The following is a 17,151-nucleotide window of genomic DNA, read 5'->3' on the forward strand; positions in this document are numbered from 1 at the left end:
CTGCTGCTGACAATGGTGCCTACCACACAGGGCTGTCATAAAGACTGAATGAATTAATACATATAAAGCACTTAGAAGAGCCCTTAATATATGTTATTATTATTATATTTAAATTTTCCATGAGAATTTTACACAGGCATCTCTAACAAAGTGTTCCTAGCCATAACCTAGCCTAATGATTTCATGGTTTTATGGAAAAATCTCAGGGCACAATATCTTGAAGCATATAGAAATAATCTTGTGCTATCAGTTTTCATGATCTCTTGCGTTTTTCATGAATGGACATCCTAAAAGTAATGAATCCAAATAAGCCTTATTTTTTTCAATCAAAACCCTTTGTTGGGACTGTTTACAGGAAATCTCTTGGGAATGGAGGGAGTTGAGGCAACAGAAGAACCCTTCAGCTCTGTGGCCCGAGAGGGCCCTCACCCCCACCCCTGCTGGTCCTGTGGGCCAAGATAAACATGTTTGGCAAGGAGTGCCTTGCTCACTCCACCCTGGCAACTCCGAGGTGAAGGTTTTGGACTGTGGTATTGCTACTCCACCCAACTCTGTTCTATTTTTAATATACCTTTGTGATAAAATGTATTGTATCCATTTAAAAAGAAAAGTCTGGAAGGTGTGGCTGACAAGAAGGAAAGCAATATCCTGCCACTGCCTCAGACATGAAAGCTTCAGCTCATGGCCCACCCTCTCTGTACAGCTCAGGCTCCACATTTTGTTCAATAAAAGCAACAACATTCACATACCTCACCATCAGGGAAAATGCCATAAATTGTCCCAGTCATGTGTGCCCTGGTAAACACCCAAGTATATGAATGAGCTCTCAATAGCCAATCACAGAAAGAATATCGGCACACCTTGCTTTCCTTAAAAAATGTGTTGCTAAAACTGCATGAAAATAAAATGTAAGTTAAATCAATTCTTAAATGCATTAAGAATGTGCTGCTTAATAAATACTGGAGGACTGAATAATGAAATCCCTTTGTAAAGTAATAATGACCCTAGTTTATCTGTTTTCATGTCTAGAATTTTGGAATCTGATTTTCCTTAAAGAATGGCATACCAATAACATTAGTTTCTCAACTAAAGGTGTTGCTTAAATTTGGGCACTCAGTTTTCTTTAGGGGAATACTAGGGCACAAGATTCAGTGACCTCTGCAAGTCCTCTCAAGCTCAAAATTCACTGTCTTCTTAGGGCAGTCTAGTAGTAATTAGAGGAATGTCCTCTTGTTTGGTTGTTCTTTCTACTTATCATTCCCTCTGTAGTCTGGGGGAATATGTACTTTCCACTATCAGTTTCTCAGATAGCCCCATGACACTTCACGAGAGGGCTGGACTGAATGCCTTGCAGATGTAGCAGAAAGAGCCAGAACTATGGTACACTGAGGTTCTGAAGCTCCCCCTGAAATCTCTTTCTATAATGATCTTTCCTGCTTTGTTTTTAACCCAGAGTGGGGGAAAAAAAATCAAGAGTGCCTCTAACAATTTCATGGATTAGGACCTTCTTTCTGGATGACCCCAAGAACAGAAGGTACTACATACAATATTCCATTATTTGCCATGAGCACCAGAGATGCACAAAGGGAAAATTATATTAACTCCCCATCAAATACTGGGAAAAAGTACCATAAGGTAGTTAGGTTATTTGCCCAAGTTACCCATGGGTTACTAATAAAGCTAAAGATGCTGAATTCTGTGACAGAATTACTAAGTTATGCTGTTTGATGTTGAAATATCTGACACCAGAAGTATTTTAGTTAATAACATTGCCTATCATCTTCACTGAACATCACATTCTTCATCCAGGGTGTTCATACATTTAACAACTCACCCTTGGAATAATCTCAAGAACAAAAGGCAGCTGGAAGGTAATATTTTAAACATTAATGAGATATTGGTGGTGTACCTCAGTTCACCCAAGCCTCCAAACACAAACATAACTAGTTTTTGACTCCCCCTGTGGCTAAAGAAATACTTCCATTAGTGGAAATATTTGAAATCACAGAGATAAAAAGAATGTGTGATTCACATCAGTGTTATTTCGTCTCATCTAATGACATAAATAAATGTGATAATCAATATGAAATGGCTTGGCAAGCTTCAAAGAATGAAGAATCATTTTTGGCGTTACTACTGGTTGTAAGAATAATAGCATTGTAAACTATCAGCTGACATTAAAAAGATCATTAGAAGATATTACAAAACACTTTATGCCAGTAAATATGACAACTTATATGAAAGTGTTGCCAAACGGACACAGAAAAAGACAGGAAAACTGAACGGGTCAATATCATTAAAGAAATTGGACCTATTTTTATAACCTTTCCACAAAGAAAACTACATCCAGGTAGTTCACCTACAGAACTTAAAGAATAAATAACTCCAATATAAAACAAACACTTCCAGGGATAGGAAAAAAGAATAAGAGACACTTCTGTATTATTTATCAGCCCAGCATAATCTTGATGCCAAAACTTGAAAGGGATGTTACAAAAAAGAAAAATAGCAGACACATAGGTACAGAAATTATAAACAATATTAGCCTGACCTAATTGGCTTTATTTCAGAAAAACAAGGTGGTTTATGATTCAGAAACCAATCAATGTAATTTACCACATTACCATTAAAAAGAAGAAAGCTACATAATAAATTCAATAAATTTAGAAAAAAGCATTTGGTAAAATTCAACACCCATTGATGATAAAAGTGCCCAGCAAACTATCTTAAGCTGAGAGCATACTTAGCAAAAAGTTCTACAAATATTAACCTTACTTGTGGCTTTTGGGACAAAACAAGAATGCCTACTCTCACCATCTTTTGTTCAAATTATATTGGAGGGACGCCTGGGTGGCTCAGTCAGTAGAGCCTCCAACTTCAGCTCAGGTCATGATCTCACTGTATGTGAGTTTGAGCCCCGCCTGGGGCTCACTGCTGTCAGCACAGAGCCTGCTTCAGGTCTTCTGTCCCTCTCTCTCTCTGCCCCTCCCCAGCTTGTTCTCTCTCTCTCAAAAATAAAGAAAACATTTAAAAATAAATAAATAAATTATATTAGGGGTCCTAGTCAGTACAATACATCAAGAAATAGGACTAAAAGGTATAATAATTGCCAAGTAAAAAGATACTATTTTCATTAGTTATTATTGGAATGAAGAGGTGCATTTATCAAACCCATTGGATGCAAGGTCTCATATTCAAAAAGCAATTCGCTTCTGTATACTATAAACATGAAACAAATAGAAAATAAAACCTTTTAAAAGATACCATTACAATAGCATTGGAAACATCAGTTTAGCAGCTATGTGCAAAGGAATTTAAGGAGTAAGCATCAAGAAATGACTATTCTAAGAGTAACAATAATGTGATCGGATTGTGCTTCAAAATCCAAAATTCATGTAAACATAACCAATTTTTAATAATTATTTTCTAAAACCCATACCCAAATCTTTCCTCCTTCTCCTCCATTTTGTTATCTGCTATATTTCTTAAAAACAAGATATCACAATTATTTAGAAATTCACCAGCATTCCCTAATGACAGCAGAAAATAGAAATGTGCTTCAGGAAACTTTTCATGGAAGCCACTGGTTTTAAATTGGCTTCATGTCTTACAGGGAGAGTACCAAAAAGGACTGAATTAATACATGACAGTCACAGGTCACTGTGGATCACTTAGAAGTATAATCCTCCATTTACTCAGATAGCTTCTTCATATAGGACATCTTATAGTATATCTCATGAAAGTATACAAGGTGTCTAAAAGCAATTTTGAACTAATAAATACCTAGTAGTGCAATTGCTTGTTCATAGGGTAGGACTATTTTTAATTTTTTGAGGAACCTCCATACTGTTTTCCAGAGTGGCTGCACCATTTCGCATTGTGCACCAACAGTGCAAAAGGATTCCCCTTTCTGCACATGCTCGCCAACATCTGTTGTTGGCTGAGTTGTTAATTTTAGCCATTCTGACAGGTGCGAGGTGGTATCTCATTGTGGTTTTGATTTGTATTTCCCTGATGATGATGAGTGATATTGAGCATCTTTTCATGTGTCTGTTAGCCATCTGGATGTCTTCTTTGGAAAAGTGTCTGTTCATGTCTTCTGCCCATTTATTTCTCCACTGGATTATTTGTTTTTTTGGATGTTGAGTTTGACAAGTTCTTTACAGATTTTGGATACTAACGCTTTATCTGATATGTCATTTGCAAATATCTTCTCCCTCTCCATGGGTTGCCTTTTAGTTTTGCTGATTGTTTCCTTCACTGTGCAGAAGCTTTTTATTTTGATGAGGTCCGAATGGTTCATTTTTGCTTGTGTTTCCCTTGCCTCTGGAGACATGTCTAGTAAGAAGTTGCTGCAGTGGAGGTCTAAGAGGTTGTTGCCTGTTTTCTCCTCTAGGATTTTGATGGTTTCCTGTCTTACATTTAGATCTTTCATCCATTTTGAGTGTATTTTTGTGTATGGTGTAAGAAAGTGGTCCATGTCACTGATCTATTACTTTGGCTATTCAAGGTCTTTTCTGGTGCCATACAAATTTAAATTTTTTTCTATCTCTGTGAGGAATGTTAGTGTTATTTTCATAGGAATTGCATTGAATGTGTAGATTGCTTTGGGTAGTACAGACATTTTAACAATGTTTGTTCTTCCAATCCATGAGCTTGGAATGTTTTTCCATTTCTTTGTGTCTTTTTCAATTTCTTTCATAAGCTTTTTATAGTTTTCAGCATACAGATCTTATACCTCTTTGGTTAGGTTTATTCCTAGGTATTTTATGGTGTTGGTGCAATTGTAAATAGGATCAATTCCTTGCTTTCTCTGTCTGCTGTTTCATTATTGGTGTATAGAAATACAACTGATTTCTATACATTGATTTTATATCCTGCGAGTTTGCTGAATTCAGGTATCAGTTCTAGCAGTTTTTTGGTGGAGTCTTTCAGGTTTTCCGTGTAGAGTATCGTGTGATCTGTGAAGAGCAGAAGTTTGACTTCTTTCTTGCCAATTTGGATGCTTTTTATTTCTTTTTGTTGTCTGATTACTGAGGCTAAGACTTCCAGTACTATGTTGAGCTAATAGAGAACTTCTGAATACCATCCCAGGCAAGCTGTAGAGTACCCAAATATTATGTGACTTTAGGATGGAGATGCTAGACACTGGGCCCCTCTGTACTTTTCCATACAGTTCCGCACTCAGAACAGCTCCAGCTGTCTATGGGAAGGTTCTGAAAGACAAAGAGCTAGGGTTTGGCTATTTACACACAGACCATAAATGAATTACCACGAGTGTGTTGGCAGAGAGATTTGAACCTAAGGACACGGGACAATCTGCACAGGTTGCCAATGGTTTGTGACTTGTGAGAAAAGAAAGGGGAAATTAAAAAAAAAATCTTGCTGGCATAATTTACATTGGACCACATGAGCACATTCCAATCAATCCACTTCATAGACATGATCTCACTGGTCTCCCCAACATCCCTAAAAGGAAATGAGGGGGACAAATGTGACTCCACCCTTTAAGCCAAAAGCCCCATCCTTCACTCCCACTTGTGGCTAGGAGTGGGTGGAACATATTTATACAGAGGAACAAATTACCATCTTCCTTGCTTTCTGGCCCCTCAACATGTGGGTGAACAAGTTTGCCTTTCAGTGCTTGAGGCCATACAATTCCCAAAACAACCAGTCTGAAATGTTGGGGACTGAGTCACTGGCCAGTGATAATTCTCAAACAAGTGCTGGTTTGTTTCTCAATCATTGTTTGGCCTTGCTAACTTGGACTCAATAACACCATGGAATATAAGCGGCTGGGATGAAATTTTCCTCATTGGCCTTGAGGAGGCTTTTTTCCTGAAAAGTAGCTTCTTAATGGTGTTGTTGTTGCTGTTGTTGTTGTTGTTGTTGTTGTTTGAGTATAGTTGATGCACAATGATACATTAGTTTCAGATACACAACATAGAGATTCAAGATCTCTATACATTATGCTATGCTCACCACAAGTGTAGCCATCATCTGTCACCATGTAAAGCTATTACAATATCATTGACTATATTCCCTGTGCTGCACCTTTTATTCCCATGACTTATTCATTCCATGGAAAAGGGAGACAATAGTGAATATGGAAGCTAAAGCATTTTACACCTTTGCACTAGAGGATATGTTGATAGGACTATGCTCATCTAGAAGATAAAATTTGAAACCAGGAAAGTAAATACTTTGGGCATCCAGAAGTTCTCCCAAATAGTAAACTAGATCATTGTTTTTCTATTGTTGTTGTGGGGTGTTTTTGGTAATTATATTGCCATTCCAAACTTCACTCCTCCCCATGTGTGATTAAAAAAACAAAATCTGTGGCAGAATTATTCAAATTCTCCATCAAAATAGTTACTAGTACGTATAATGTTGTTGAAAGGTCATTTAGAAAAATAACAGTATACCAACAAAAATTTATTGGATGGTATTTTTCACATTAGGAAATACAAAATAATTTATTCATAAACCTACTCCTCAGGATTCATGTTTGATTCTCCTATACTGAAAGACATGTTTGGATTTTCTTTCTCCCACTACAAATAAAAATGTCCCAAATATTGAGAGATGAAAAGCACAGAAGATCATTCTCCATATAAATGTTGACACACATACATACTCACTCTACCAGCATATGGATACATACTACAGATATAGAACTCAGCAGCTTACAGCAGTATTCTGAGATGAGCACCATATGTGACATAATAATGCATTATTTCACTAAAGCTTTCAGAGCTTAAGAAAATAGCCTGAGGAATAAGACTGCTCTTTTCTGAGCCAAGGTTGCAATCTTCTAAGTTCAAGACGTGCTTGAAAACAGTCATTAGGTAATTGTAAAAGCCAAGGGAAATCAGTTTAAGAATATTAAATAATATTACTACTGACTGCCCTTTTCCATGTTCAATCCAGATGGAAGCTGGACACATGGGAAGTGACATTTTATAATAGCAAAGAAAAGGAGAAGGAGCGAGCAACCTTCCTGCCTATGTTCTCTCTGCAGGATTTTATAACTATCTGCTCTTTCTAGTCCCCAGAAAATGGGGATATTACATCTGTTCAATATTTTATGGAAAGTCTCCCCTTGTCTTTTTATAACATAGTTTCATTCTGTTGTTAGGCAATTTCATTTCATATGTCAATAATAGCCTATTAATTTATTCAAATCAACAACATGAAAAGCAGTTCTTGATATCAAATAAATATCCTTAAGGGAAGTCAGAATATTTCACTGTCGCGAACTTGGTGTATGATCTGGAGGAAGTTACTTAACCTCTCTAAGCTTTGCTTGACTGTCCGTCAAATGAGAAAGAGGAGATAAATTGTCTTCGTAAGTCTTTCCAGAATTCTTCTATTCTTTTTGCAAATTGGTTTCTGCTTGCAGAAAAGGTTCAATCTGTTTCTGGCATGGCAGTGACCAAGTCACAGTCTCTATTTGGGATAATGAGAAAAATAGGCCAACACATTTACAAGATGAATTACTGTGGCCAAAAGATACATAAATATGGATTGAGTGTATTTTTAATATTCAGAGAAGTTTCCATCTCTGAGTTACTTCATTAGCAACTGTTACTTCGCCTACCCCTGGCTGAGATTTTCCAGTAACACTAGGTCAGCAATTGTAGACTCCATTTTCTAAGAAAAATCTCTGCATTTTCCATCTGCAAAACTTTCACACCCAACGGCCATGTTCCTTAAGGGTCCAATGGAGACTGGAAGATTAGAGGGAGGGAAAAAAAGGTTTATGTAGAAAGAGTTTCTGACTTGGGAGTACATTTAGTTCAGAAACAAAAACTCTGAAGTGTGGCTGGCTTAGTAAAAGCCATCAAGAATATGAAGGACCAGCTGCTCCATATTTCCTCAGAGACTAGAACCTGAGGAAACTGCTTTCAATTATAGCAGAAGGCGGCACTTTGAGTTAGACCCAAAGAATTTCCTGGTTAGGTCTCTGAAACAAGTCACTGAGGGAGAGTTTCGCCACCCTCAAGGATATCTTGAGACTTGGGACAGCTACAATCGAATATTAGCCCATGTGTGTTCAGGGCTTCTATATTCAGACTCTACACTAAGGACATTGCATGTGCTACCTATTTTTATCAGCAGAACAGCCCCATGAGAGAAGTGTTATTGTTATTGTCACTTTATTGATGAGAAGACTACAGGGTTTGTTTTTGTTTTCATTTTTGCTTTGGTAGCTAGCAAGCAGAGGAGCTTGGATTTGAACCCAGAGCCAGTTCTCTTCATCATTAGGCTCTAAGGCCTCTCTGCAATGGATTGACTGTCGACTAATTAATTGCAGTTTTATAGGGAATAACACAAGGAAGCTACTGGATTTGACCAAGTGTAGGAGGACCTTTTATACAAAGAAATATAATCTGATGTTCATCTCCACCAATTCCGAAAGCATTGGAAAAGGCTTTAGTGGCTTAGAGTTGTGTAAAGACCACAGAATATATGAGAATTTACTAGCTTTGTGACCTCAGATATGTCACTTAACCTCTCTGATGTTCAGTTTCCTCTTTCACCCATTCAGCACTATTCACTGAGTACCTCCTTACATCAGAAATTCAATGGTGAATAAAATCTGGAAGATGAGAAAAATAATACCTATCTCACAACATTTCTGTGCTTACCACTCAGCCAGTGTGAGTTCCCTTCCCACTTTCCCTCCTGCACAAGGGACTTGTGTTACAGAAGGAAGAACTTTCTGACTTTAAGGGTTGTGATATATGCTTCTAAGTACATAAAGGAGAATAAAGAATTGTTATCTTCTGAATGAAAGATGCTTTTTCCAGAAAAAATCCAGAGAGAAAAGCACCAGCAAGTTTGTTACTTCCTTTCTCCTTTGTACTCTCAGAGAATTTTTTCATACCTCTATTATAATGTTTATCATATTTAAGTTATTCTTTTACATATCTTTCCCCCCATGAGACTCTGGATTAGAAGACAATGTGTATCCTTTTCTCCTTTCTGTATTTGCCAAAATCATACCAAGCCCTAGGCCTGGTGCATCGTGGACACTCATAATTTGTTGAATGAATGAATAGGTAGGTAGGTTAGGTATGTGGGTGGATGGGTAGGTGGATAGATAGGTAGATAGATAGATAGAGCTTCCTGGTTGGAAAAATTAGAATAAAATCACAAGAGATAAAATACAAATTGAAACTTACTTCGTGTACTAAGACAAGTAGACCATTCAGTTTTTGCTTTATTTTGATGTAGGAAGAGCTGTAATTAGGAACAATATGTACGTATCTTTCATGAGTGTTTGAAACTTCCAGAAGTTCCTTCTCAGCAGCAGCACTTGGGGGGACAGGATAAATTCTAGTTTGTGAAAGGAGTGGGTGGTCCTGCCAGGAAGCAGGTGGATAGGACTACATGATTTCTTCCAGCCTGAGCTTCAGTGACTCAGTAATTCCAAATGAACCCTCGGGAATCCTTCCAATCGAATGATTCTTTCCAGTGACTCCGACTGGGCCTCAAACAGGCTCACATTAAAAGAACCGAAATATTTAACCCAATATTGTCATGTTGCAAAGATTATTTTCACATCAGTGAATGCCCTCAGCCAAGCAAAAGTACTGTGTATGTGGGCGAGGAGAGACTGTAACGTGGTCTCTATCATACGAAAACAGGCTGAAAACTCAAACGTTTCATGAAAGCAGGTTTGGGGGCTTAATCTGAAATGAGCTAATTTTTTTTAAGTGAATTGATGAAGTAAACTCTTCAGGAAAGTCAACTAGGTTGGGGTCCTGGGACTGCACCTCAGTGACATCAGATCTGAAATCCTACGGTGCTCCTGCATTCACGCAGGCCTTTCAGTAGCAGATGGTGCAAGCCAGCCACACCACAGGGACCACATGCAGAGTGTGAATTTATAAGAACTCTCTTCTCGAGTTGGATCACTGGGTATCGAGAGCCTCCGTGGTGTCTGGAACTATACTAGACATTTTACATCTATTGTCTATAACCCTAAAAACAATCCTAGAAAACAGGGGTCATTATTCTCATTTTCTATCTGGAGAAATGGGGCTTCAGAGAGGTTGTACAAACTGCCCAATGCCGTCCAACTACTAAGTAGAGTCAGGGTTCAGATCCAATGTATCTCTCGGCTTCCCTTCCTAAAGTAAGAGGGTCAGAAGATTGCTGGATTATTTACAAGCATTTGAGCCTAAATGCTGCAACCAGGAGACACAAAGCCTTATTTCATGAGAAGTTGCTATTCTTTAATAAGAGTTTGTCATTTGGTTCAAACCAGTTGCCCATCTTTTTCCTACTGAAATGGAGAATTGTCAAACCTCAAGAACCCATTTCCTGTTGCTATTTGCAAATTGTCAGTATTATTTTATGATAGAATCATTTCTTAAGGTAGAGTTGTATGTTTGCTTTATAATGTCTGAGTTTGGCACCTTGCAGAATAATTTTCTGAACGGGAATTGTGCTTCCATTACCTAATTGCAAAAAGCTGCCAAAATTTTAAAAGGCTCTGGGAAGGGGAGGCAGTACAAGAATTCAAGTGACCTCAAGGTCTCACTCTTAAAAGAAATGGAAATATTCTTGGACTGGATCATCATCCTATTTGTTGGTGTAACTACAGCTGGAAGGGGAGAATAAAAGGCAACACTTCACTCCCCACTTTCTCCAGTAACACGTGCAACTGAATTATGCTCTTCATGAAAAAAATATTTCCGAGCAATTTGCAAGTTTTACCATCGTCTAAAATAAAATGTGCATGTACCAGTTTAATGCCTCACTCTGAGGAAAAAAGTAAATTTATTTTTAATATAACAAAGACTCTAAGGGAAAATGTCAATCAACTAAAGTGAAAGCTCAGGCAGTGAGAAGACAAATGTGAATAATGCAGAGAATGGCATCAAAAGCTGATGGAAAGGGATACTGTTTAACACAGTCATACTACCATCCAAAGTGCTGAGAGGAAAGAATAAGAATTTGCATATTCCTGGTGTGTTCAAAACATGAATATCTTCCAAATGCCACACCTTTCAGTCTTTTATTTTGGATTTTATTTTACACATAGAGCATAGCCATGAAGTAATATTAATTTAATCACACTCTAATAAAAGTTACTCTGCCGTTATTTCCATCCTTGCTAATCTTTCTTTCTCAGTTTCCTCATGAACTTAAAGCTTTGCCAAATACAAACGTATCAGTGTGAAGAAAGGATATGAAGCTAACCCTTCCCTACATGTTCTACACCACACCTTATGCCAATATTACATTTTTCTCCCCTTTCCTCTGTGTTGTAGAATTTGAGTCTTCTTAAAAATTCCCCTACATTGGTTTTCTATTTCTAATTCTTCTGATGGCTTCCCACCTGGAATAAAAGATTTTACTTTCAATTCAAACATGGAGAATTTACCTCTGGATATGAAAAACCTATGGCCACGTCATGTTGATTTTGCTTATTTAAGTCGGCAGTATGGTAACAAATTGAATAGGTTCTTAGTAAGAATGCTAATTCATCTACCATGGCAGTTTTCTGTGATTAAAAAAAATATGGCTCTAATAGTCAGTCTACCTTACCCACGTGAGGTACTCAACTGGGGACTTAGCAACCTTTACAACGAAACAAGTTGTTTTTATTTTGTCTTTTTTGTTTTCAATATTACATAAAAGAATTTTGCCTCTAATGAACACCCTAATATCCTTCTTTATCAAATGCTGGAACGGAAATCTCCAAAAGGTAGCTACTTTTAAAAACTTCACAATCTCGCTTTATTGGAACTAACCATGTAGCCCTAAATTGATCCTACAAATTCCCAGAAAAGGCAAAATGAATTTAAAGAACATGTTGCATCTTTAAAACAATAGTAGAATGAAGGGTTACGTTTTTTTTACCAAAGACCTGCATTGAGCTTTTTGTAGAATTTACCACAATACCATATAATTTTAGTGATACATATTTAGCATTTAGTATAAACCTTTTTACAATATATGAAAATGAAGCAAGAGAACAATTAAGTAGCTAATCACTTATTTCACTTCATATTGGTTTATTTAATAGATTTCAGAGAGTGTAAGTTCATAAAAGGGTCCACAAAGTAAGAACCAGAGGACCCTGGGGAGAGGGCTGTATACTAAAGCCAGAAGCCAGAGAAATAACTTACTTTCCCAAGACTAAGAACTGTGAAGATCTCCAAGAGGAGATCTCCCAAGGTCCAGAGGCAGAGACAGAAAGTCTTAAAAGCAGGAGAACATTAGAGGGCAGCTGACAGGGCCACATGGTAAAACTCCCCTGCTCTAAGTTCTCAGTGTGATCACCACGATGACTGTGGCTGAGCTCTACACCTGTCACGTGTCTCAAAGTCCACATGCAGTGGGGCCACCTAACAGCAGGTGGACCCGTGATGGCTAAGTCAGAGAAAGAAAATTCAAGGCCCGCCTGCCTCCACTGCCTTTTTGACATTAGACATATCACTGGGGTTCTTTTAGTCCCATTTCCTGATCTGTGAAATATGGGTAACAACAATGTGCTAAGGGTTGTAGAATGGAGGTGAAGAGCCCTTGGTGGGCTATTAGGCACTATGCAAATGTTAGTTATGCTCATCTGCTCCTGTGTGTGTGTGTGTGTGTGTGTGTAGTAGTAGTAGTAGTAGTAGTGTGGACTATATGATTCTAAACTGTGACATTTCACAAATGGGGAGAGGTAGATGAGGCAGTTGCACTCCATGAGCTGAGGGGTGTGGGGAGCTGTGACTGGGCAGGAGGCTGCTGCCGTGCATGCTGGCACACCAATGAATACATATACTGTGTGTTACAGTTGTAAGACTCCATGCTGCACTCTGGATGCCATCTAATTGCTTACAGACATACTTGATATGGACCAGAAAAAACCTGATACCATCATTATTCGGGATTCAAATTGAAAAGCAGCACTACAGTGAGGCTTCGGTAAGAAACTTATAATAATCATCTTAACAAGTAACTTAATATGGTTGTTGTAAAAATCAATGAAATCGTTTTAAGTGAGAGCACAGCAAAGGTTTGTCATTTTGGAGATTTCATGAATAACTGTACAGCCGCTGCCACAATGTTCTGCATTTTCCGACATACCTGATTAATTCTTTTGCCCAAAAACTGCCTGTGAAAGTGGCACAGAGAAAGTTAGCTTGAGTCTCTCAACCAGCCGCTAGGCCCACCGGCGTCTTCAACAGTATGCTCATTGATGTTCATGCAAAACCCCAAAGTGCCTCCCATGCCCTTAGAGAAAAATGTTCCAAATAACTATAGGTTTAACTGCATATTGTGTTCTCATACACTAAAAATCTGAAATCTGACCTTCCCGCCTCCCTCTTATAAGAATGCTTGTAATTAATTGGGCCCATCCAGACGATTCAAGATAATCTTCCCATCTCAAGATCCTTAACTTAATCACATCTGCACAATCCTCTTTGCTATGTGAAGTAATATATTCACAGGCCCCAGGGATTAAGTCATGGACATTTTGGGGGTCCAGTATCCAGCATACCACAGACGGTTTATTGTGTTATCATTACTTTTTCTCTGAAGGAAAATAATGCATTGGGAGCATAAAGAATTTGGTCAAATACATCCAAAGAGCCTGTGATGGAGTTCTGCAATCATTATGTCCAATTCTTCCTGCCCACATCAGTCTGGCATAAGGTTTCTCACCCTTGGCACTGTTGACATTTAGGGCCAGATATTTCTTTATTGTGGGGTGCTGTCCTGTACAGTGTGGGAATTTTAGAAACACCCATGGCCTTTTCCCACTAGATGCCAATAGCACTGCCCCCACAGTTGTGACAACCAAAAATGTGTCCATACCTAGCGATGTGCGCCCTGGGTGGAAAAAAATCAACCTCAGGAGAGGAGTATTCATCTAACAGAAAGCAACCAGATTATTGTCATTAGCTCCTTAAAGGCAATAACACACAGAATGCAAAAGATCTAGTGGTATTAACTGATGGCTAATCTTAAGTGGCCCCGATAGTCTAAAAACCTTTGCTAGAGCTGATCTCCTGAAGTGCATTAACAGACAGCTGTCAAAATTCATGGAATCAGAAAACAGGCATTGTCCTTAGTGGACTCTTACTTTCTCTCCATGCACAGAACATAAACCTCCAAGGCTCGTTCTATCCGAGATTAAGGCAATGAATTGAAAATTAGTTTATCTGCCAAATTTAGTTTTTCTAGCAACTACTGCATATGATTTGACATAAAACTGTGAGAGTGAATGAGATAGTATGGCCAAAATACTGAGTCCAGAGTGACTCCAGAGAAATGTGAAGCCACAAAGTATTATCACCCAAAGTTTTAGCATTGGAAAGGATAGAAGAGACGTAGAAAGTGACATTGTCATCAAACTGCTAGTGATAATACCAGAAATTCTTATATGGGGTGAACCACTCGATTATTGTCTAAGTTTGGGAAAATCACTTTGCCTGTGTAGGACCCACTTTCATCTGTTGAATGAGAAGGCTGGGGGGGGGGGGGGCGGGGAGAAAATCACCTAGCTCCTCACTACCGAAAGTGTGGCACATGGACCAGTAGCATCGGTATTACCTGGGATCTTATTGGAAGTGTAGAAACTTGGGCCTCACCCCAGACCTACTGAGTCAGAATCTGCATTTTAACAAGATGCGCAGACGAACTAATGCACTGGTTTTCTAAGTTTGTTCCGAGTACTTCAAACCACCTCCCTACATTCCCTTACGGCCACCCAACCACCCTTGTGGACAGGGAACCTAAGGGCAGAATTAGCAGTAGGGATTAATTTTTTAAAAGCTCTGGTAATCCAACCTTTCCTTTGACAGATAAGGAAACGGAGGCCCAAAGAAGTAAAGCAGGTTTCCTGAAGCCACCCAGCCAATTAGTAGCAGAACACAGATTTTATTATTAGCTTTTCCAGTGTAGTTGACGGTACTGTTTCAGAAAAACGTTACCAAAATGGTGGGCTTAAATTGCCAAGTGTTACTCTTACAACTAATGAACAGGAATGCTTTTTGTCTCTGGGAAAAAAAAAAGGCTTTTTCCCCCCAAGTTTAAAAATGACTGCTTTTTAATGAAATTATGTTATTCCTGGAGGTACTTAGAGAAGAATCAAGTTACAGGGTGTCTCGCTCCTGATCCAGGCAGTAGGAAGGCCTCTATACTCAGGCCAGACACTTCCTCTCCCCTTTCCTCCCTCTCTCAACACCCACTCACTCCTCCCGCACACGCACGCTCACTCCTCCATGATGGTGTGTAATTCAATTACAAATAACTGTAGAAACCACATAAGTCCGTGATCGAGGATACTCACAAGTCCAGTTTTAGCCAATAACCCCTTTGCAAACAGCAGCCTTGACTGAGACAACGGAAGCCTTCTGTGGCTTGAAAATCAAATATATCTCAAATAACCACAAAGAAATGGATGGATGTACAGGTTAAGAGAATATTATGGTTTACATTTAAACAAATTTCACTAATCCAACACTGGGTTTACAGTGGTCCCCCCTTACCCATGAGGGATATGTTCCAAGACCCTCAGTGCCTGCCCGAAACCACAGATAGGACTGATTCCTATATATATACTATGTTTCTTCTTCTACATACACACCTATGATAAAGTCAAATCTATTAATTAGGCACAGAAAGAGATTAGCAATAATAACTAATAATAAAATAGAACAGTCATAACAATACACTATAATAAAAGCTATGTGAATGTGGTTTCTCTCTCAAAATAGTTTATTGTACTGTCTTCCTCCTTCTTGTGAGGACATGAGATGATAAAATGCCCGTGCGATGAGATGAACGGAGGTGAATGACATAGGCATTGTGACAGAGTGTTAGGCTACTACTAATTTCTGATGATATGTCAAAAGGGGGATCATTTGCTTCTGGAGGGTGGATAACTCAAAGTGCCAGAAGAGAAACCATGGACAAGGGGGAAGGGACTACTGTAATGGGCATTTGTATGTTCCCCAGTGACAAGTGTCTCTTCATTGGGGCAATCTTCTCCATTTTGTTTCTACTCTTCTTCTCCCTGTTGTCATTGAGTAATGACCTAGAAACAAGAGATCTCAGTATGACCATAGCCAGGAAGAATAACAAACTATTTGAATAATTGAGCATACTGTATTTGGCCTCAGTAATACTGTCAGATACTTTCTTTAATTTGCCTCCAGACTACTCTGGGTTTTGCCTGCAATAAAAGTCCCAGGAACTATATTTAAAACAAAGGGAAAGAAATAATTGCATGGTGCCATGTTTACTCTTTGAAAATGATCTTTTTATCTCTTTCTTCCTCATACCTTTATATCACCTGAGAAATGTCAAACCAAATGTGTCAAACCAGAAGTGCATTTCACATTTCTTTTATGCTTGATAAATCTAATCTATCTTTCTCATTCTTCAACTCTTTCCTATCTATAAATCTTTGTAAATGTGGGGGGTTCTTAATCTTTTTCTCTTATACAAAATTGTGAGGGTTCTTGATAGACCAGCAGGATTGTGACAAGATTAGCTAATTTACAACATTTAGCCAAATAATACAACTATCTAGCATATGGATAGGAAGCAAAGAATAGATCAAAATGCATACCCCCTTTTTTGAAGACATTTTTGACTACTGGCAGAAGTAAACACTGCAGTGGATTTTTATAAAAAGATGTTGGGATATAATTAACATCCTTTCCAGCCAAATTATATATTTTCTCTTTTTTTAGTAATAATTATCAAGGGTGTACATCTTAAGCCACAATCCATCCAAATAATGAACAGATTTTCATATGAAGATTCTATAGCAGCCAACTCAGTAGAAATATACTGAGTCACATTTAAATTTTTCTGGCAGTCACATTTAAAAAGTCAAGTGAGGGGCGCCTGGGTGGCTCAGTCAGTTAAGCGTCTGGCTTCGGCTCAAGTCATGATCTCACAGTTCATGAGTTCGAGCTCCACATCGGGCTCTGTGCTGACAGCTCAGAGCCTGGAACCTTCTACGGATTCTGTGTCCCTGGCCCTCCCCTGCTCGTGCTCTGTCTCTCTCTCTCTCTCAAAAATAAACCTATATTAAAAAAAATTTAAAAAGTCAAGTGAAACAGGTAAAATTAATTTCAGCAATATATTTTATATAACCCAATATGTCTAAGATATTATCATTTAAACATG

The 17,151-nt window shown here is 38.4% G+C and overlaps 1 protein-coding gene across 2 annotated transcripts in view; it reads left to right on the forward strand.

Moving 5' to 3' along the window:
- COL8A1 (collagen type VIII alpha 1 chain) overlaps nt 1-17,151 on the forward strand; it is a 149,365-nt gene that overhangs the window by 29,783 nt on the left and 102,431 nt on the right. Inside the window, exons 1-2 of one of the 2 annotated variants that reach the window (XM_042956417.1) lie at nt 6,789-6,848; nt 12,800-12,930. The exons of the other annotated variant lie outside the window; for it this stretch is intronic. The gene's annotated coding sequence lies outside the window, so the exon portion shown is untranslated. Of the gene's footprint in view, nt 1-6,788; nt 6,849-12,799; nt 12,931-17,151 lie in introns of those variants that run through there. 2 annotated transcript variants of the gene reach the window in all.

Source organism: Panthera tigris, chromosome C2 (genome assembly GCF_018350195.1).
Source record: "Panthera tigris isolate Pti1 chromosome C2, P.tigris_Pti1_mat1.1, whole genome shotgun sequence".
NCBI lineage: Eukaryota > Metazoa > Chordata > Mammalia > Carnivora > Felidae > Panthera > Panthera tigris.